This window comes from Callithrix jacchus, chromosome 9 (assembly GCF_049354715.1).
Source record: "Callithrix jacchus isolate 240 chromosome 9, calJac240_pri, whole genome shotgun sequence".
NCBI classification, from domain to species: domain Eukaryota; kingdom Metazoa; phylum Chordata; class Mammalia; order Primates; family Cebidae; genus Callithrix; species Callithrix jacchus.
In genome coordinates, this window is record NC_133510.1 from 16,280,612 (window position 1) to 16,302,551 (window position 21,940).

The 21,940-nt window shown below is 51.0% G+C and overlaps 1 protein-coding gene across 15 annotated transcripts in view; it reads left to right on the top strand.

Moving 5' to 3' along the window:
• The first annotated feature begins 316 nt into the window (after positions 1 to 316).
• Positions 317 to 21,940, top strand: part of TEAD4 (TEA domain transcription factor 4) — an 83,261-nt gene continuing 61,637 nt past the window's right edge. For 3 of the 15 annotated variants that reach the window (XM_054238025.2, XM_078338454.1, XM_078338455.1), the window contains exons 1-2: positions 317 to 690; positions 5,795 to 5,861. The gene's annotated coding sequence lies outside the window, so the exon portion shown is untranslated. Of the gene's footprint in view, positions 1,230 to 5,594; positions 5,710 to 5,794; positions 5,862 to 6,026; positions 6,169 to 21,940 lie in introns of all 15 variants that reach the window. The other 12 variants (XM_054238028.2, XM_078338460.1, XM_078338458.1 and 9 more) reach the window with 9 other exon arrangements.

A 21,940-nucleotide genomic window follows, 5' to 3' on the forward strand; every position in this document is an offset into this window, starting at 1 on the left:
AAGGGGTAGGAGAGAAAAACGGAAAGGGCTAAAGGCAGGGAGGGAGAGCGAGGGGGCACTGACGGCGGATCTGGGAATGGAGCCCGCGAGTTCCTGCTTCCTGGTTCCCTGGAGCAAGTGTCCTTTGGTGGGAGCCGCAGGGAAGGGAGCAGCCCTTCCTGCGCGCCGGGCGCCCGCCCCTTCCCCGGCCTCCCAGGGACTCGTGAGGAGGGACGCCGGGTGGCAGGGCTGGAGGCCGGGCCCAGTCCACCGCCGGGACAGCCCCACCCCAGCGAAGAGGAAGGCTCCCGGCTCTTGGGAGAGTCCCCGCCCCGCCAGAAGTGGAGGACCCGGGGCGCGCGACGAGCAGGCGAAGAGTTGGAGCAGGGAGATCGAAGGGCGCGTGGGGTCCGCGGCCGAGGTCCAGGTGGAGGGGGTCCCCGCGGTCCCTCGGCCCCCTCCCCCGCCGCCTGCCCCGGCCCGGCCCGGCCCCGCCCCGCCCCGGCGGCCCTGCCCCTCGCCCGCCCGCGCGCGGCGCAGTCTCCTCCCCGAGGTGCCGGTGGCCGGGCCGCCACTCCCTCCGGCTCCCTCCCTCCCGCCGCGGCGCGCATCTCATTCCAGCCCTCATTCCGCGCATTCCAGCGTCCTCCTAGCACTCAGGAGTCCAGGGGGCGGGAGGACCGCAGCTCCGACGCCGCCGCGTCCCGCCAGGTGAGAGGCGCCCGCGTCCGCCGCACCCGCCGCCTCCTTCCCGGGCCGCGCGCCCCACGCCGCCGCCGACCGCTCGTGCCGCATGCTCCGCTGCTCTTTTCTCTCCGTCGCCCGCGTTCCCGCCTCGGATTTGCGCGCCTCGTCCCGACTTTAGGCTTCCCTCCGCGCTCCGGCGCTGCTCGCGGCCCCTCTCACGCTTCCCTCCGTCCGCCCCGCGCTCCCTTCCTCGCTCCCGGTTGACTCACTCCTCCAGGAATAGGGATCCCCGTGTTTTCCCGTCAGTCCCATTCTGGGAAAACTCCTCCCTCCGCGCGCTCCGCTCCACTGGGCGCACCGGGGCCGGTCGGCGTGGGGTGGGCTTGGCCCCGCGACCCCGCCTTCCCTGCGTCGCCCGTCGGCCCCGGCCGGAGCCCGGCTCTGCGCGCTGACGCCCTGCAGTCCCCGCACTGCGATCGCCGCGGCCGGAAGAGTTGGCGCTCGGAGCGTACTCCTGGGAACTGGCTTAGCGCACCCACCCCACTTCCCGCACCCTGGGACCGGTAAGGCTGGGGAGCTGAGACTTGGTGGGACTTTGCCGGAGGGCAGGAGTTTGCTTCATGCGTGCAGAGCTCCCTCCTGGGACTAGACTGGGAAGAGAGAGAGCGAGGCACGTGGAGGCGAAGCAGCTTCAGGGGCGGGTAAGTGGGGTGGACACGCGGGACTTTGGGGGAATTGGAGGCCTGTGTGGAAAGGACCGGAGAGGCAGAGCCGAGGGCATCGGCGACCCGAGAGACCCAGCACTCTTGCCCCTTTTCTGCTGGGCCCTTTTCGAGCCTGGAAGGGAGAGAGCTGGAGGTAGGCAGACTGTATTTCAAGTGCAGAGGCGATGTGAAAGTGGGGGGACCCCTGCAAAGGGTCCTACACCCCAGGGCTTGAGAAGCTGCTGTGTCCCCTGATGGGGACCAGTGGACCGATCCAGGGAGCAAAACTTCCAAACCCCAAAGTGAATTATTTCCCCCGCGGTACTCAGGCACAGGAGACCCGGGTGAACTGACTACATCTGTGCTGAGTCTGTGTGACACCTGACTGCGAGTCTCCCTCGCTTTGGGTCTCTGTGAGGGTGATATCTGTTCACATGTGACTCACCTTGGCTTCCAGTGGGCGTATTTGTTTGTGTTGAAGGTGAGTGACAGAGTGTGTGTATCTGTCTGCTTGAGAAGGGGGCTCTGTCTGAAAGTGCATCTCTGAGTAGGTGTGTGATGCCATGTCTCAAGTAAGTGTTTCTCTTCGGGGATGTTGCTTCTGGCTAGGACTCTTCCTCCTCCCGACATAGCTGTGGGCAAGATTCGGTGTCTCTGGTTGCATGAGTTACAGAGATAATTTGACGGTGGTTTTGGAGTGTGTGGCCCCCAGGCTCGTTTCCTCTGACTGGGCAGAGCTGGAAGGAAGTGGTCTCCACCTGCCACTTGCAGCCAGGAGGATTTCTCAGGGCGAGGGTCTTGTGCTTGCCTGGAATAGTTCAGAGAGCAAGCTGGAGGCCGAAGGAAGTTGAGATCTTTGCCTATGGGGGATCGGATGGGTGGGTGAGATTTGGGAAGGTTTGTGGGGGTGGATCCCCCAGGAAGAGGAGACAGTTTTGAATCTGGAGACTTGTGTAAATAGTGCTTTTAAGTTGGCCCCGAGGACAGATAGGGAGGTATACCAGCCTCAACTACTTTCTCTTGGTTTACCTCTCCTTGGAACTGACCAGGTAACCAGGTGGAAGAATCCCTCATTCTTTTCAACGTGCTAGACCCTCCCCACTTCCTCCTGGGCAGAGGAATGAGTAGCTTGTATGAGGGCTTCAACGTGGATGTAATGCTTGGAAGGAAGGAGCCGGAAACCATCTCGGGAGTTGAGGATTCTTGTCCTTGCTCTTGCCTCCATCCTGAGGATGTGGATGTTCTGGTGGGAAACACCTCACCCTCTCACCTGTTTAGGCCAGGTGTGCTATACTGCTCTAAAAGCAGCACCGAGGGTTTGGTGTCAGGCAGACCAGGGTACAAATCCTGAGTCTCCCACTACCTTTAAGGCTGTCGGGCTGTTTCCTGATAGGTAATGTGGGGGGAAGTTTTCTGTCCAGAAAGTTTCTTGTGAAAAGTCAATGTTTGCAAAGCCCCCACCAGTAGCACAGTGCCTGGCACATCCTGTGGACTCCACCAGCTAGCTGTCGTATCCAGTGTTTCCTAAGCTTCTTTCAGTAAGAAGCTCTTTTTTTCCCAGGAATTAGTGTTTTTCTGAGCACTGCTTGAGAAACTGTGCTCTGTCTATCATGTTTATTTAGCAAATATGAACCGAGCATTTACTATGGGCCAGCCCCTACCATGTTCTGCGTCCTTAGGAACCCAGGGTCCTAGTAGCCCAGGTTAGGAGGGAAGGGGATAGACAGGGCTTTGTCGCTAGAGACCAGAGTCCCAACTTCTATTTTCCGATGCCAGTTTTGCCTTGCCCCCAGGGGGAGCTTGCCAAACATTATTAGATACTCTAATGTCAGCATCTAAGTCCCCCATTTTGTTTTATTTTATTTTACTTTTATTTTTGAGAAAGAGTCGCACTCTGTCACACAGGCTGGATGGAGTACCGTAGCATGATCTTGGATCACTGCAACCTCCACCTCCTGGGTTCAAGTGATTCTCCTGCCTCGGCCTCCTGAGTAGCTGGAATTACAGGCATGCGCCACCCTGGCTGGCTGGTTTTTTGTATTTTTTGTAGAGCCGGGATTTCGCCATGTTTGCCATGCTGGTCTTGAACTCTTGACCTCAGGTGATCCACCTCGGCCTCCTAAAGTGCTGGAATTACAGGTGTGAGCCACTGCATCTGGCCTAAGTCTCACATTTTAAAGATAGGGAAACTGGTGCCCCTAGAGGGACAATAACTTGCTTAATGCCGCAACACCGGTGAGTGGCAGAGCGGGGATTAGAACCTATGCTCTCCCCTTGGTGTTCTGCTCCTGCCCTGTGGACACCCCCTACCCCCCCGCAGCCGCCTTTATCCAACAGGCGCGGAGCCTGGAGTAGACTGACTTAGGCCATGCCTAGTGGCTCAGTTATGGTTGTTAGGAGGCAGAAATACTCGGCTTGTCCTGGTAGAAAGCACACAGCGGTTATGGGGAAAGAGCCATGTCGCTGTGGAATCTGCGAACGGGGTCTAGAAGGGCCTTGGCTCTTTTAAAACACACTCTCCTCACCCCTGGATGGGCCGCCAGGTGAAGGTTATCTTTTTAGATCTCTTGGGTTGCAAATGTCACAACCTCCTTTAATTTCCACTCTGGAGTCTTGCCCTGGTGACTGTCACAAAGCAATGCTTGTTGCCAAACCTGTGGCTCCTCCTCCTCCTTCTCAGTGGACATGGAGGATGTTGGTCCCCAGCCTTGGTCCTTGCCTTTCCTGCAGTTGAGCTCAGTCCAGTGGCAGTTGGAAATTCAGGGCTGGTGAGGGTGTCTTTACTTTGCCTGTCTTCCTTTGCCCCCATGACCCTTTGTTGGCAGGGGTTGGACTACAGCTCCCTTTAAAGCTCTGAAATTGGAGCTGAACAGCTGCTCTCCAGTAAGAGGGGGGAGGGGGCTGTCAGCAGCCAGGGGGGCCCAGGTGGAGGTGGGGGCAGGGCTTTGTCACTGGGAGCCCACAGTCTCCAGCTCCTATCTTCTGATTCCGGTTTTGCCTGGATCCCTTCTGAAATGACAGTTCTTCCCTTGCTTTTGGTTTTGGGAGATTCTAATCACACCTGTGTGATCTGGCCCTGAGGCCTTTAGCTGGAAGGGACTGGATCTTCCGGGAAAATTTCCACTAGAACGCAGGTCTCCAAGATCTATGCCCATGTCCTCCTCCATTTAATACAGGGGGACTCCTGGAAGCGCCAGAGGATGGGCCAGGCTCCCTGTAGTGGGGGCCCACTCCTTGGCTTGGCGTGGGCAGGCGGGCCCCCATGGGTGGGGACTCTGCTTCCTTTGACCCAAACTTCATGGGAACAATAGACTTCAGAGGAGTCACCAGGGACAGGAAATGGGAGCTGTGCTGAGGCAGGGGTGACCCTCCTGGGGGATGGGATTGCATATCCGGTAGAGGGTTGGGGGCAGTGCAGAGGGCCCTGCGGAGGGGCTGATGACACATAGGGTGGGCCCCTGGGGTGGAGCCCCTCTCCAAAGGGGGCTGTTGACTCAGCGTGAAGCTGGAGCTCAGTGCCAGTTCTGTACTAAGCTTTCGGCCCTGTGTCTTACTACACAAGTCTTGTGTCTGCCAGCCTCTGCTCCTGTCACATTTACCCCTGCCAGAACCTGGTCTTCCCCTTCCCCTCAAGCTCCTGAGATGTCTCTGTGAATCATCCTGGCTGGGACAAAAGGCTGGTGGCGTTGCTCCCTGGCTGCTCTCCACCTTGGCAGTGAGCCTTGGGCAATTGTGGCTGGAACGGCGATGTTGGGTTGTGGGCAGAGCTCTGGATAGGGAGTCCCCAGGCTGGGTCGCCAGACAACGTGAGGGATTTCTTTAGCCACAGGCAGAGCGAGACAGCGGGTGGAACGTTCTGGAGACAGAGGACTCTTATCTTGCCTCCATCTCTGTAAGGGTCGACCAGACTTTTTGTGAGGAGGCCACAGCTTGCCTTGGGAGAATTGTGAGTCAGACCACACAAGCTGCTTTTCCCGAGTTCATCTTGCCGGATTCTCACAGATAGGCTTTGGGGTCCCGAGAGAAGCTGTGGGAGTTACCCCAGAACCACTGCCAGAACCTGGAAGGAGGGTAGGAGTAGGAGAGATAACGCATGCTGTCTTGATTTATTTCTTCAGGGGAGCAAGATGGGGACCCTGGAAATGGCAGACTCAGAGTTGATTCCTTGTCCAATTCTAGGTCAGATTTTGTTTTTTAATGATTTTTTTCTTTCTTTTGAGACAGAGTCTCACTTTGTCACCCAGGCTGGAGTTCAGTGGTGCAATCATGGCTTACTGCAGTCTTGAACTCCTGGGCTAAGCAATCCTCATTGCCTTAACCTGAGTAGCTGGGACTACAGGTATGCGCCACCGCACTTGGCTAATTTCTAAAGTTGTCTGTAGGGATATGGTCTCACTTTTTTTCTTTTTGACTTTGTTGTCCAGGCTGGCCTCAAACTCCTGGACTCAAGTAATCCTCCCACCTTGGCCTCCCAAAGTGCTGGAATTACAGGTATGAGCCACCATGCCCAGCTAATTAAAAATTTTCTAGTAGCCACTTAAAAAAAAAAAGTGAAGTTAATGTTAGTGTTTTCTTATACTCAATATATCAAAAATAATTTTGAGAGTGTAATAAAGTTTTTAAGATTATAATTATAATAATTATTATCATTGACAGGGTCTTGCTCTGTCATCCAGGCCGGAGTGCAGTGAAGCAGTCACAGCTCACGCAGCCTTGACCTCCCGGGATCAAGCAGTCCTCCCACTTCAGCCTCCTCAGTAGCTGTGACTGCAGGTGTACGCCATTGCACTCAGCCTAGGTTAGAGTTTTGAACAATCTGTGGAGAGTGTGAAAATGAAGTTGAGATGCCTAGTAGCCAACATGGGTTCACTCTACCAAGTCTCAGAGAAAAAAACCTAATTGGAGTAGAGAAATGTTCAGTAAGACTTTTCCGTCTAATGACCTTCTTGGTACAAGAGAAAGCAGCATGGTCTGGCTGGTACATCAGGGAGATGGATGTGGGACTGCTTGATCCACTACCCTGGATACTGACTCCTGAGCCTGTGTTACCTTGAGGAGGTCCTGTGATGTGCCACGGGGCTCTCTTTGGCTTAGTCCTCTATGTTCTCCATAGACATGAGCCTCTCCCAGGAGCCCATGTCTTCTATTTCTCATTTTTTTTTTTAGACAGAGTCTTGGGCTGTCGCCAGGCTGTAATGCAATGGCGCTATTTTGGCTCACTGCAACCTCTGCCTTCTGGGTTTAAGCGATTCTCGTGCCTCAGCCTCCCGAGTAGCTGGAATTACAGGCACATGCTACCACACCCAGCTAATTTTTTGTATTTTTAGTAGAGATGGGGTTTCGCCATGTTGGCCAGGATGGTCTTGATCTCTGGACCTTGTGATCCACCTGCCTTGGCCTCCCAGAGTACTGGGATTACAGGCGTGAGCCACTGCACCTGGCCCTGTTTCTCATTTCTATGAGGACTGAGGATAGCAAACATTTGCTGATAGAACCAGGGTTCATAATCATCTCAGTTGATTGGAATGCTGCCATTAAGTAGAAAGATGAAGTTTAAAAACGTCTCTTAAAATTAATACATGTACATTGCAGAAAGCCTGGAAAAGAAAGAAAGCCATAAAGGCAAAAACAAAATGATCCATAATACTACAATTCGGGCGGGTTGGTATTTGGGTGAATGTCCTTCCATCGTGTTCCTGTAAGTCTGTATATTTTAACATAATTACAATTGTATTCTATCCTGTTTTTTCCCTATTGAATGCTGTCTAGTGGATAATAGTGCATGTCGTAAACATTATTTAAAACCATAATTTTAAGGATCCAAGTAACATTTGATTTTATGACTTTATTTAACTGTTTCCTACTGAGTTTAACAAATGGTTTTTAGTTTTTGGCATTTAAAATTATCTGGCCTGGTGCAGCGGCTTATGCCTGCGATCCCAGCACTTTGAGAGGTCGAGGTGGGCGAATCACAAGGTCAGGAGTTTGAGACCAGCCTGGTCAATATGGTGAAACCCCATCTCTATTAAATATACAAAAAATTAGCCTGGCATGGTGATGCATGCCTGTAATCCCACCTACTCTGGAGGCCGAGGCAGTAGAATTGCTTGAACCCAGGAGGCAGAGGTTGCAGTGAGCTGAGATTGCGCCACTGCACTCCAGCCTAGGGGGGCAGAGCAAGACTCTGTCTCAAAATAAATAAATAAATAAACATTACTTGACATGGGGCAATGTTGAACATGTACTTATCTCAAGAGGAAGTCTAATAGGTCTAAGTGTAAAATCCTGCATTTAAGTTCAAAATCAATTACATCAATTCTGTAAGTTTAGAATAGAGTGGGACTTATTATTAACTCACGTTGGGGGAAAGGACTTGGGTATTTGGCTGAAGAAGGAAGGGAGAGGGAAATGAACATTTTAGTGCCTAGTGGGTGCTAGACCATTATTCTAGACATTTCTGCCTGCATCATCTCATTTCATCCGCTTAGCCCTGTGAGAAAGGGGTGGTTGTTTATTTTGGTTTTTAACCTCGACTTCACAGAGGGGACACTGCAGAAGTTACATGGCAGTTGGAGTTTGTACCTAGGTCAATCTGACTCTTAAACTGCCCCATTAAACTCTGAGCCTGTGTGGGCCAGTGCTGTGGTAAGGTCTGTGTCAAGGGAAATCCTTTATTTATTTATTATTGTTATTTTTTTTAAAGGCGGGGTTTCACCATATCGGTCAGGCTGCTCTTGAGCTCCTGACCTCAGGTGATCCACCTGTCTCAGCCTCCCAAAGTGCAAGGATTACAGGCATGAGCCACCGCGCCCGGCGTCCAGGGAAATCTTAACCCACTAAGCTGTGTGACACTCTTGCCACATTGGAAGCCACATCTGGTTTTGGAACGTTTATACATCCTGAGCTATTAAGTATTGAGCTTGCCATTTTTTGTGGGTCTTTGCCTGCCCCACTTCCGCCCCAGTGATGTGATCTCAAACATGTGGGTCTTTTTTTTTTTTTTTTTGAGACAGGGTCTTGCTCTGTCACCCAGGCTGGAGTCCAGTGTTGCAATCACAGCTTACTGTGGCCTCGACCTCCTGGGTCCAAGCCACCTTAGCTTCTCAGCTACTCAGGTCTCAGCAGCTGGGACCACAGGCGCACGCCATGCTTCCTAACATTTTTTAAATTTTTTTATTTTTTGTAGGGACGGGATCTTGCTGTTTCCCAGGCTGGTGTTTATTGTTTGTTTGTTTGTTTTTGGTTTTAAGAGACAGGATCTTGCTCTGTTGCCCAGGCTGGAGTGCAGTCGTGTGATCAGAGCTTACTGTATCCTTAAACTCCTGGGCTCAAGTAGTCACCCACTTCAGTCTCCCAAATAGCTGGGAAGACAGGTGTTTGCCACCATGCCCAGCTAATTTTTAAAACTTTAGAGACAAGGTCTTGCTGTCTTGTCCAGGCTGGTCTTAAACTCCTCGCCTCAAGCGATTCTCCAGCTTCAGCCCTGCAAAGTGCTGGGATTACAGGCATGAGCCACCATGCTTGGCCTGTGCGTGCCTTAGCAAAGGCTGGATGAGGACCTACAACCTGCCCAAAATCTGGTGCTGTCATTTCTCGCTTCTAGAAGGGTCGGCATCCTTTGCAGCAATAGCAGATTAGGTCCATCTGATTCAAAGTCTTACTTCCTTATGTAGAACCACATAAAACTACATTTGGCCCTCTATCTGTGGGTTCCACATTCATGGATTCGACCAACCCTGGATGGACAGTGTTCAGGGGAAAAAATTCTACAGAGTTCCAAAAAGCAAAACTTGAATTTGCTGCTTACTGAATGCTGCATTGAGTCCATGCAAGGGAAGTGACGTGCATGCGTGCGTTAGGTATAGGATGCAATCTAGAGATCATCTAAAGCACAGTGGAGGACGTGCGTAAGTTACATGCAAACACTATACCATTTGATATGAGGGACTTGAGCATGCTCAGATTTTAGTATCCTTAGGGGCCTTGGAACCAATCCCCCACGGATACCAAAGGACCACGGTACCTAGAGTTTCGTTATTTAGAACTTGTTAGGGATGCTTGGAGGAGTCTCTGCACTGCATGAGAAATTGGACTAGGTCACCTCCAGAGCCACTGCTTCCTCGAAGATTTTGTGGTCCTGGGCCTCAGTTTCTCCACATATGAGTATTGCAGGGGTTGCACTAGATGATGTGTGAAAGATTTTCCCACCTGGACACTTTGGGATTCTTGCTGCGGGGAGGTAGAGCTACACCTGGTGCTGGAGGCAAGGCTTGGGAGGCGGTGCAGTGTCTGAGTCAGAGGAAGCAGAATGGGGAGATGAGGGAATCACTGCATGGCTGCCATCATCTTTGTCCAAGTGAGCACGGTGTTAGAACAGGTGGAATCTGGGTCCTGCCCTGAGACTGGGGCGTGGGGAAGATGACCCCTGACAACCCCAGAAAGTAGTGGCTGTCAGTAGACTCCAGAGTGGTGCTGTCTGATAGGAATATAATGCAAGCCTAGGAGCTACATTTAAAAAGTAAAAAGAGCCGGGCACGGTGGCTCACGCCTGTAATCCCAGCACTTTGGGAGGCCGAGGTGGGTGGATCACAAGGTCAAGAGATCGAGACCATCCTGGTCAACATGGTGAAACCTCATCTCTACTAAAAATACAAAAAATTAGCTGGGCATGGTGGTGTGTGCCTGTAATCCCAGCTACTCGGGAGGCTGAGGCAGGAGAATTGCCTGAACCCAGGAGGCGGAGGTTGCGGTGAGCCGAGATCGCGCCATTGCACTCCAGCCTGGTAACAAGAGCGAAACTCTGTCTCAAAAAAAAAAAGTAGAAAGAGCTAGACTTTTGCCTATGGTGGTCCCAGTTACTCAGGAGGCTGAGGCGGGAGAATTGCTTGGGCCCATGAGTTTGAGACCAGCCTGGGCAACATAGCAAGAACGCTGTCTCCAGAAAAAAAGAAAGGAAAAATCAACTGGTAAAATGCACTGTGATAATACATTATTTAACCTATGTCTGCAATATTATCATTTTAACATGTAGTCAATAGTGAAAAGTATCAATGAGATAGTTTACCTTTTTTCACACAAGGCATTAGAACTCTAGTGCCTATTGTACACTTAACAGCACATCTAACCACGTTTCTTGTGTTCGGTAGCCACGTGGGGCTAGTGGCCGTGGTTGGGACAGTGTGGCTTTCCAGCCAGCCTGCCTGGGTTTGAATCTCTGTTCTGCCACTTAACACCTGAGTGACCTTAGTCAGGTTATCTCACTGCAGTGTGTGTCAGTCGGTTTCCGCCTCTGCAAAACAGGGAAAATACTGTTAGGAGAACCAAGCTCATATGGTTTATGTGAAGACTAAATGAGCTGATATTTGTAGAAATGCTTAGTTCTTTCCCTGGCACATCATAACCACTGTGTAAGTGTTTGTCAAATAAATGACCTGTAAATGCTGCTTAAGAACTGTCGAAGCTGGAATTTGTAAGAGGGAGGGGTCGATGATACGTGTGGAAAAACCCAATCGTAGAGTGGCCCTGTGGAGTTACCGGTAGTCTATGCCTGTACTGGGCTGGTTCTCCATAGTGAATGGACTTCAGATCAGAAGATCCTAATCTGCTCTGCTATAAAGAGTGCCTGCCTTCTGGAAGTGAGAAATGACAGCATCCTGATGACAAGACAGGTTCCCATCCCTCAGCGTCCTGAGCGTCCGTCTGCCTGGGGCTTGGAACTGTGCTGGGTGGCATGCAGGAAGCAAAAGCATCCTCAGAAATGCTCCGTCATAAATAACATGACCTCATGTTGGAATGAGAGGTGGGGTCACTTCCAGCACTTGGAGGTTGAAGCAATAGTTGCTGCTTATGCAAGAGAAGAAGTAAGCTGTACCAGTGCCTCCCATACCTCCTCAGAGCGCTGCCAGCCCAGCACGGCCGGCTCTCCTTTCTTGGCATCGGCTCCCTCCGATTGCACCTGCCCTCCCCCAATCCACAGCAGCCACGGCACTCACAGTGTGCCCGGCACTGTGCTAGGTACAGCAGGAGTACAGAATGAAAGCCCTGGTCGCTGTCCTCAGGGAGCTTGCTAACCAGCAGGGAAATGGACTATGAAGCTAATGATAGCATGCTTCGGATGGAAGAAGGGCTGACTATGGCAGCAGCAGGCCCTGTGGCAGTGCTTAATGAAGGAGGATTGATTCTGTCCCAAGAGGAGCAGGCAGTGGAGCTGGCTTTGAGAATGGGTGGGGTTTTGACAGGCGTGGGTTTGTCTGTGTGAATTTGTGTATGAGAGAGGGACACAGACAGAGAGAGGAAGAGAGACGGAGACCTATCCTTGAGAAGACAGAAAATGTAGTGATTTGAGGGCTATAGTCATGAAGTGATGAGAGGTGGGGAGATAAGTGGGTTTGATGTTTTTTTTTCAGATTTTATTTTTATATCTTTTTTTTCTGTTTTGAGACAGAGTCTCACTCTGTCACCCAGGCTAGAGTGCAATGGCACAATCACAGCTCACTGCAACCTCTGCCTCCCAGGTTGAAGTGATTCTCCTGCCTCAGCGCCCCGAATAGTTATGATTACAGGCACGTGTCATGATGCCTGGCTATTTTTTGCATTTTTAGTAGAGATGGGTTTTTGCCACGGTTGGCCAGGCTGGTCTCGAACTCCTGACCTCAAGTGATCGCCGGCCTCAGCCTCCCAAAGTGCTGGGATTACAAGGATGAGCCACTGTGCCCATGGGTTTTATTTTTATTGAGACATAGTCTCACTCTGACACCTAGACTGGAGACATCACAGCTCCCTTCAGCCTTGACCTCCTGGGCTCAAGCAATCCTCCTACCTCAGCCTCCTGAGTAGCTGGAGGACCACAGGCATGTGCCACCACACTTGACTGATGTTTTAAACATTATTTCTAGAGATAGGGTCTCCCTGTGTTGCCCAGGGTGGTCCCAAACTCCTGGCGTCAAGGCCTCCTCCTGTCTCGGACCCCCAAAGTACTTGGATTACAGGTGCGAGCCACTACACCCGCCCAAGTGGGTTTTATGAATAGGGTGGGTTTGAACTAGGCTCTCCAGGAAGGATAAAAAGGTCTTATTTTACACTTATTTATTTATTTAGAATCAGGCAACATCTCATTCTATAAAATGGAATAAGTCTTTCCCTAAATTTATTTTTAACATACAAAATACACTGTTTTTTTGTAAATAGATGTTGACAAATGCACAGAATTGTGTATTCACCACCACCATCAAGATACAAGGCAGTTCCATCCCCTAAACAGTTCCACCATGCAGCAGCCCCTTAGAGGTTATCCCTCACTCTTCCCCGCATAGCATCCCTTGGCCACACTGATCCGTTCATTCCTATAATTTTGTCTTTCAAGAATGTCACACAAATGGAATCATTCAGTGACATAGCTCTTTGGGTCTTTGCTTCTTTCACTCAGCAAGATCATAGCTCACCGTAGCCTCAACCTCCCAAGCTCAAGTGTTCCTCCAACCTCAGCTTCCTGAGTAGCTGGGACCACAGGCACACACCACCATGCCTAGCTAATTTTTGTACTTTTTGTAGAGACGGGGTTTTGTCACGTTGCCTAAGCTGGTCTTGAACTCCTGGCTCCAGCGATCCACCCACCTTGGCCTCCCACAGTTGTGGGTGTATGTTACCATGCCCAGCTGTTGTTCTGAGAGTTCTGTAATATTCTGGATACGGGTTTTTTGTCAAGACAGTCAGATATGTGATTTACAGATGCTTGGAAAAAATTAATTTATGGAGAAATCTTCAGAAGATGATGGGGGTGAGGAACTCCGAAAGTGTGGTAAAAGTTTGGTGTCCTGAGCTGTGGCCTTTCTCAAAGTGCAAGATGGGACCAGGAACAAGGAGTAGGGTACACCTAGAGAATGACCTCTGAAAAAGAGGAGTCCTGGGGCCTTCCAAGAAGCTCTGTTCCTGGCATAGAGCATGGTTCGGAATGAGAGGTACAGGTGGGAATTTTGGTTTGCCAGGCATCCTTCCTGCCTGGCGGGCTGCAATTGGTCTGCTGCTAATAGCCTGCTGGGTCAGTTGGGCTGGCCCTAGCCAGAAAAACAAATGCTCATGTCCAGCCTGCTTTCAGTCACTTCCATGGCCTCGTTTCCACAATGGATGACCATGTGTTCTGGAATGGGAGGCGTGGTGACTGTCAGGCCTACAGAGTAAGGCACTGGGTGTGTGGCTGGTGTAAGAATCAGTGGGGGTGAGTTTTCTGGGTCACGGTGGGTCCTCTGGGATGGTAACCTCAGCCTAGGGTCTGAGTGAAGGCTTTGAGCCATTTCTCTTTCTCTCTCTTTTTTTTTTTTTTTTTTTGAGATAGTCTTACTCTGTTGCCCAGGCCGGAGTACAGTGGCACGATCTCAGCTCACTGCAGCCTCCGCCTCCTGGGTTCAAGGTGCCTTAGCCTCCCAAGTAGCTGGGATTACAGGCATGAGCCCCCATGCCTGGCTAATTTTTTGTATTTTTAATAGAGACGGAGTCTCGCCATGTTGGCCAGGTTGGTCTCGAACTCCTGAACTCAGGTGATCCACCCGCCTCGGCCTCCAAAAGTGCTGGGATTACGCATATGAGCCACCATGCCCGACTGGCTTTAAGCTGTTAATAGCATGTCTTGAATATCGTAATCATCCTTTCTATCCCTGACCAGGCAGGATGGCTCTGGGACAGAAGAAGACATCTGTGAAAAATGACCAAGGCTAGGATGAATGCCACTTCCCACCTCTTGTCCAAGCTCATTCTAACCCCTCCTACTCCTGTGTCCTCAGAGATGTGGCGCTGTCCAGATGCTGGAGTCTTCATTCTTCCCCCAGGGGTGCAGGTGCTTTTCCAGAGATACTTAAGGTCTATAGCTCTGGAGAGGAGCACAGAGCTTTCCTGGAGCTCCTAGTGCCCTGCTGCCTCCAGGATGTCCTGTGGGTCCCTGACACTCTGGGTCCTGGAGGCCTGGAGACTCCCTCTTCTTCCTGGCTCCTCCTCCTCCCTGGGCAGGGCATGCACCGAGGCCCCACTCAGGATGCCAGTGTTGCTTAGACACCTGGTTTGGGCTGGCCTTCTGGTTCTGACAGGGTGGGAACCCCCCCTCATCTCCCCCCAACTGCCTCTCTTTGAGACAGCAGCTGATTGAGGGCAAAGCCACCCCCGAGGCTAAGGAAACAAGCGTGCTGGCTTTGATGGGATTCCAGGGCTAGTCCTTCTGTTAGTCACACTCCCAGGCTGAATCTATTAATATTTTGAGATCTGCATTTTCCTAGTACATGCCTACTTAAAGTGAAGCCAACTGGTTTGGTTCAGTACTTTTGCCTCTCATGTACTGTACTTTCGTAACTTTTGCTTTATTTTACTTTTAAAAAATTTGGATTTATTGGTTTATTTTTTAGTATCCCTGTATAGCAACTTTTGCTTTATTCTAGAACCCTGAAGAAAGGCCCCGAGGAGAAAAAAGGTTTACTCTCAACCTTTAAAAAAAATAAAAAAATAAAAGACTGTATTTTTGAGCAGTTTGGGGATTACAGACTTGAGCAGAAAGTACCGAGTTCCCGTAGACACGTTCTTGCCCCACCCTGTTTCCCCCAGTCGTAACATCTTGCATTTGCTGCAGTCGATGTACATGTGTTGTAATTAATGAGCCAATATTGGCACATTATGGTAGTCCACAGTTGACATTAGGGTTCCCTCTTGGTGTTGTCCACTCTGGGTCTGGCACATGGGTAAATAACATGCACCCACCATTGCAGTGTTGTGCACAGTAGTGTCACTGTTCCCCAGATCCTCCAGGTTCCTTCCGTTTATTCATAATTCCCACTCCTGGCAACCACTGATCTTTTTTTTTGACTGTTTTTGTAGTTTTGCCTTTTCTTTTCTTTTTTTTTTTTTTGAGACAGAGTTTGTTCTTGTTACCCAGGCTGGAGTGCAGTGGCCTGATCTCGGCTCACTGCAACCTCTGTCTCCTGGGTTCAAGCAATTCTCCTGCCTCAGCCTCCCGAGTAGCTGGGATTACAGGCATGTGCCACTGTGCCCAGCTAATTTTTGTAGTTTTAGTAGAGATGGGGTTTTACCTTGTTGACCAGGATGGTCTTGATCTCTTGACCTCGTGATCCACCCGCCTCGGCCTCCCAAAGTGCTGGGATTATAGGTGTGAGCCACTGCGCCCGGCCTAGTTTTGCCTTTTCTAGAATGTCATATGGTTGGAGTCATACACTATGTGGCCTTTTCAGATTGACTTCTTTCACTTAGTAATATGCATTTCGGTTTCCTCCATGTCTTTTTTTTTTTAAGACAGAGCCTCACTCTGTCACCCAGGCTGGAGTGCAGTGACATGATCTCAGCTCACTTCAACCTCCACCTTCTGGGTTCAAGCGATTCTCCTGCCTCAGCCTCTTGAGTAGCTGGGATTACAGGCATGTGCCACCATGCCCAGCTAATTTTTGTATTTTTAGTAGACACTGGATTTCACCATGTTGGCCTCAGATGATCCACCTGCCTCGGCCTCCCAAAGTGCTGAGATTACAGGCGTGAGCCACACACCTGGCCAGCTCATTACACTCCCCCACCTTTTGTTTTTGCAAATGGGGACATGGAGGCACAGAGAGGGGCAAATGACTAGCTCAAGAGGTACCCTGAATCTGTGGCAAAGCCGTGCTTGGAGGCCAGTTCACCTTCCTCCAGGTACCTGTTTTGAGGGGCCTCTGGGCTGGGGGCTGTTCTCGAACTAAACCTGTTTCATCACAGAAGCCAGAGGCCTGTTTCGTCCGGAGGCCGAGGGGAGGCCAGGGGCGAGGGCCCTGTTCAGCACTTGCCGTGCCCCAGTTCTTGCATGTGTTGGGTGGGGCCTGCAGACACCCACACCCCTGATGTGGAAGGGGTGGCAGGGGGTGGGGGGTTGGTGTGGTCCCAGCTTCCACCTCCCCAAGAGCTGAGATGGGATTCTGAGGCCAAGTATGTCCTCGTCACCCCACTACCACCCGGGCCTGGGGGCTGAGTGGGAAGAGACTGCCAGGGTTGGGCCTGGCTGGGGCCTATAGCATTTAGAGCTGCCCCTCCTACTGGAGACTCCTCTTGGCTGGCCTGCATCCCAGACCATCTCCACCTACTTTACCTCCCCTCTTGCTAGCCTGCAGGCCTGCTCCTTCCTCTCGTCTGTCTTCCATCACCCTGCATGAAGACTACAGGGCTATGACCTTGAATGTGTGAGGAGCTCCTTTTTGGGCCAGGCTCTGTGCTCCTGTCTCATAGACATGGTGGAACTCAATCCTCACAGCTGTCCTTTGGGGAGATTGAGATTGCACTGGTCCCTTCTCAGTGGGTGGGAGGCTTAGAGAGGTTGAGTAGCTTGCTCAGGAGTCCCAGGTCCCTGTGAGGCCGGGCCAGGATCTGAGCTCAGGCACCTGAATTCAGAGCCCAAATGCTAAATCTCTGCCCCATGGCGCCTCTTTCTCCCTCCTGCTCTCTCTCTTTCTCTCTCTCCCTTTCCCCCTTCCCTTCTTTTCCCTCTTTTGGCCAGGCATTGCTCAAGGGGTCCAGCTCTCTGACTTTTGCTCCAATATCTCCTTAGCCTGGGAAGGATTGTGGGGTTCCTCTCCTTCCACCTGCTCCCCATTCCGTCCTGTCCTGAAGCCAGGTGTGACGAAGGCCTCACACCAAAGGGTGGTCGGGATGGTGCCACTGTGCATTGCCTTCCAGGGGCTTTACTTTTCTGTTCTTAATGGCTCTGCAGGCAGGAATGCTCATCCCTATTTGACAGGTGACGAAGCAGAAACTTTGGGGAGGTTCAATAAATTTCTGAACAGCCATGCAATATAGCTGGTGAGAGGCAGGTTTAGCTCAGGTCATAGAACTCTGAAGTGTCTTTATTTTCAGATGGAGTCTCACTCTCACCCAGGCTGGAGTGCAGTGTCATGATCTAGGCTCACCACAACCTCTACTTCCCGGGCTCAAGCAATTCTCCTGCCTCAGCCTCCCAAGTAGCTAGGACTACAGGCACGTGCCACCACACTCGGCTAATTATTTGTATTTTTAGTAGAGACGAGGTTTCACCATGTTGGCCAGGATGGTCTTGATCTCCTGACCTTGTGATACACCCACCTTGACCTCCCATAGTGCTGGGATTACAAGTGTGAGCCACCATGCCCAACCTCTGAGGCATCTTTAATGTATCCCAGACTTCATGTGGCCTTTCCCTGATAACTTGTTGCATTTCAGGACAGGAAGGGGCGCTGCTCAGCATGAGGGAGGGGCTCTAGTGGTAGGAGCTCAGGTGCTGGGACACCTAGATTTTTCTTGGTCTTGTTTTCTGAGAACAGCCCTTTTCTGGCCTCCAGCAAGCCCTTGCCCTTCTAAAATCACAGTGGGATCTGTTTGTTTCTTTTTTTTCTTTTTGTTTGAGACAGAGTCTCGCTCTGTTGCCCAGGCTGGAGTGCAGTGGTGTGATCTCAGCTCACTGTAGCCTGCACCTCCTAGGTTCAAGTGATTCTCCTGCCTCAGCCTCCTGAGTAGCTGGGATTTCAGGCTTGTGCCACCACGCCCAGATAATTTTTTTGTATTTTTAGTAGAGACAGAATTTCACCATGTTGGCCAGGCTGGTCTCGATCTCCTGACCTTGTGATCTGCCTGCCTTGGCTTCCCGAAGTGCTGGGATTACAGACATGAGCCCCGCCGCTGGCCAGATCTGTTTGTTTCTAACTGGGTACATGGCCCGCCCCAGCCCAACCTCAACCCAGTCCATTTCTTTGCTGGGTTCTTTCCTTCTTTACCATTTCCTTTCCTTCTATCCCTAGGGACTCACCTGCCTGTGACCTGGGGACTCTCCTGTCCTCTTTTTTTTTCCAGGTGAAACCAGGCCCTTTTCTTTGTCTCCTGTATTTTGGGCCCGGGTCCCCTGCAGTCCCTCTTTTCCTTTTCTACCCTATTCTTTTTGTGTTCTATCTCCTGGTATGCTTTAAACAACTTTTTGGTGAAATATATGTAACATAAAATTTGCCATTTTAACTCTAAGGGTGCAGTTCAGTGGCGTTAAGGACATTCACAGTTGTGCTGTGGTCACCTGCTTCCATCTCCAGAAGTTTTTCATCTTCTCAAACTGAAACGCTGTAACTGCCTATTTTTTGTGTGTTTTGTTTTGCTTTTGAGAGGGAGTCTCACTTTATCTCCCAAGCTGCGGTGCAGTGGTGCGATCTCGGCTCACTGCAGCCTCTACCAGGTTCAAGTGATTATTGTGCCTCAGCCTCTGAGTAGCTGGGTTTATAGGCCTGCACCACCACTGCCTGCTAATTTTTGTATTTTTAGTAGAGATGGGGTTTCACCATGTTGGCCAGGCTGGTCTCGAACTCCTAACCTCAGGTGATCCATCTGCCTCGGCCTCCCAAAGTGCTGAGATTACAGGCATGAGCCATTGCACCTGGCAGTCATTGTTAATATTATGAATGAAACTCCTCATCCTCAGCCCCTGATAGTCTCTCTTTGGCTTTCTGTCTCTGTGAATTTGCCCATTCTCGGTACCTCATGGAAGTGTGGAATCGTATGAGATTTGTCCTTTCATAACTGGCTTGTTGTACTTAGTGCAATATCCTTAAGTTTCATCCATGTTGTAGCCTGTGTCAGAATTTCATTCCTTTTTTTTTTTTTTTTTTTTTTTTTTTTTTTGAGATGGAGTTTCGCTCTTGTTACCCAGCCTGGAGTGCAATGGCGGGATCTCGGCTCACTGCAACCTCCGCCTCCTGGGTTCAGGCAATTCTCCTGCCTCAGCCTCCTGAGTAGCTGGGATTACAGGCACACACCACCATGCCCAGCTAATTTTTTGTATTTTTAGTAGAGACGGGGTTTCACCATGTTGACCAGGATGGTCTCGATATCTTGACCTCGTGATCCACCCACCTCGGCCTCCCAAAGTGCTGGGATTACAGGCTTGAGCCACCGCGCCTGGCCTCTCCTTTTTTTTTTTTGAGATGTAGTCTCACTTTGTCGCCCAGCCTGGAGTCCAGTAGCATGATCCCAGCTAACTACAACCTCTGCCTCCCAGGTTCAAGCAATTCTTGTGCCTTAACCTCCTGAGTACCTGGGATTACAGGCGCTGCTGCTATACCCAGCGAATTTTTGTGTTTAGTAGATACCATGTTGGCCAGGATGGTCTCGAACTTCTGACCTCAGGTGATCTGCCCGCCTTGGCCTCCCAGCGTGCTGGGATTACAGATGTGAGCCACCGTGCCTGGCCATTTCATTCCTTTTTAAGGCTGAATCATACTCCATTACGTGGATGCAGCATATTTTGTTTATCCATTCCTCTACTGATGGATGTTTGAACTGCTTACCCTTTTGACTATCCTGGTGCCTTTTCACATTTCCTAAGAAGTCCTAAGATGTCCTCAGATGTTCCTAAGCATCTTGTGTTTAAGAACAGTAGACAGCACTTCTGCACTATGCTTGGGGCCACTTGAAGCAGCAAAACCACCCACAAAAATGCAGAAGTTATAGCATTAAATAGACCAAGAACAAGACACTGGCTTGCCGCAGGAGACGAAGTGCAGCATTGTCGACCTCAGCTGGGCGCGCACACCGGGCACGGAGAATCTGTGGCTGCTCCGATGACTGGGAACGTGCCGGGAGGAGTGACTTGGGGGTTAGAAATTGTAGCAAGTTGGCAAACTTAGAAATACAAAATCTGTGATTGTTCTGTGATTAATGAGGATTGACTGTGTTGCCTCTTCACAGATGACTCTCCCTCCTTTCCTCCGGAGATGACAGCATTAATCCATTCAGGAAGGCAGAGCCCACGTGACCCAGTCACATCTTAAAGGCCCATCTCCCAACATTCTTGTGCTGGGGATTAAATTTTTAACCCATGAAGTTTGGGGGACACATTCGGACCCTAGCAGCGCCCAATGTCTGGCGTATATTTCATGCGCAGTGAACAATGAGCAAATGAGCGGCACCAGAACTGAAGCACCGTGCTGAGGTGTTAGGCGTGAGAATCAGCAGGGAGAGATCTTTCTGGCAGGGGAGCCTGTTCCTGTCCTCCCTATAAGCAAACCCACTCCTGGGCTCATTGAGAGGCATCCAGTGATAGTCATGGAGGTTGGAATTGTGTGGCAGAAAAGTATAGGCCTGAGATGTAGTTCTAGTCCTGTTTTTTTTTTTTTTCTTTTAAAGATGGGGTTTCACCATGATGGCCAGGCTGGTCTTGAACTCCTGACCTCAGGTCATCCACCCACCTCGGCCTCCCAAAGTGCTAGGATTACAGGCATGAGCCACCGCGCCCGGCCCAGTCCCGGTTTTTACGGGTTTTGTGTCTTTCGGCAAGTCACTTCATCTCCCAGGGCCTTAGTCTCCTAAGCTGTGCATTGGAGAGCACTTTTCTCCCCTGTGATTATTTCCTCACACAAACCCTGGGAACCCTGCATCTCTTGGTTGGGAACTTCACTGGAGGCTGTGGAAACAGTGGGGTTCATGCAAAGAAAGATAACAGGAAGTTTTTGTGTCTGCAGAGAGAAACTTCTTTAGCTCCCCTTAGCCTGCCAGTCTAGGCTACCCCTTCCTCCTGCTCTGCACATCGAACTTACATCCCTCATGCTGCAGAGTCAGATCATCCCCCTTACTATTATCCACAGACATGTTGGCAAAATAGGCCTAGTGTGGTGGCTCACGCCTGTATTCCCATCACTTTGGGAGGCTGAGGTTGGTGGATCACCTGAGGTCGGAAGTTCGAGACTAGCCTGGCCAACATGGTGAAACCCTGGGTCTACTAAAAATAAAAAAATTAGCCGGGCATGGTGGTGCACGCCCGTAATCCCAGCTACTCAGGAGACTGAAGCAGGAGAATCTCTTGGACCCAGGAGGCAGAGGTTTCAATGAGCTGATATTGCTCAACTGTACTCCAGCCTAGGCAACAGAGCAAGACTCTGTCTCAATTAAAAAAAAAGTATTGTCAAAATAGGTCAAAGAAGCATCATGATGGACAAGAGGCAGCTTGCGGTGGGGAAGGGATTCAGAGCCACAGACTGGGCGCTGTCTCTTACTGGCTTTGGGCTGGGACACAGCACTTCACCTTGAGGAGCCTCAGTGTTTTCACCTGGGAAATGGGGCAGTGCAGCTCCCTCAAGGGGATGGGGGCAGGATTGGAGGAAGATGTAGTATTGCTTTGCCCGGTGCCTGGCGCAGGGGAGGTATTCGAAATAGGCGTCTCCTAGTGTTAAAGTAGTAAAACATGTGTCCCTCAGTGTCCTGGGCACCTCTTTGACATTCAGGCCTCCCACAAGTCCTGGGCTTCCTGTATCTGTCCTGCTTGCATTGTGTGAGGAGGCAGCACAGGCCACCCGGCCCTGCCTGGGGGTCCCCATTCTCCTTCCTTTATCTCCCAGCTCCTGAGTTTCCATGTGTTGTTAGCATGGAAAGCAGCAGATAGTTGATGTCTGCACTGCACATTCAGGCTGTCAGTGTGGTAGCTCCGGGGCCTCTGGGAACTGGGGCTCAGGGAACCCTTCAGGGTGGTGGGGGCCTCTCACTGCACCCACTTGGCCCTGTACCTGCCTCCACCCAAGCCGCTGACACTCCGTAGCACTTGGCTGTCT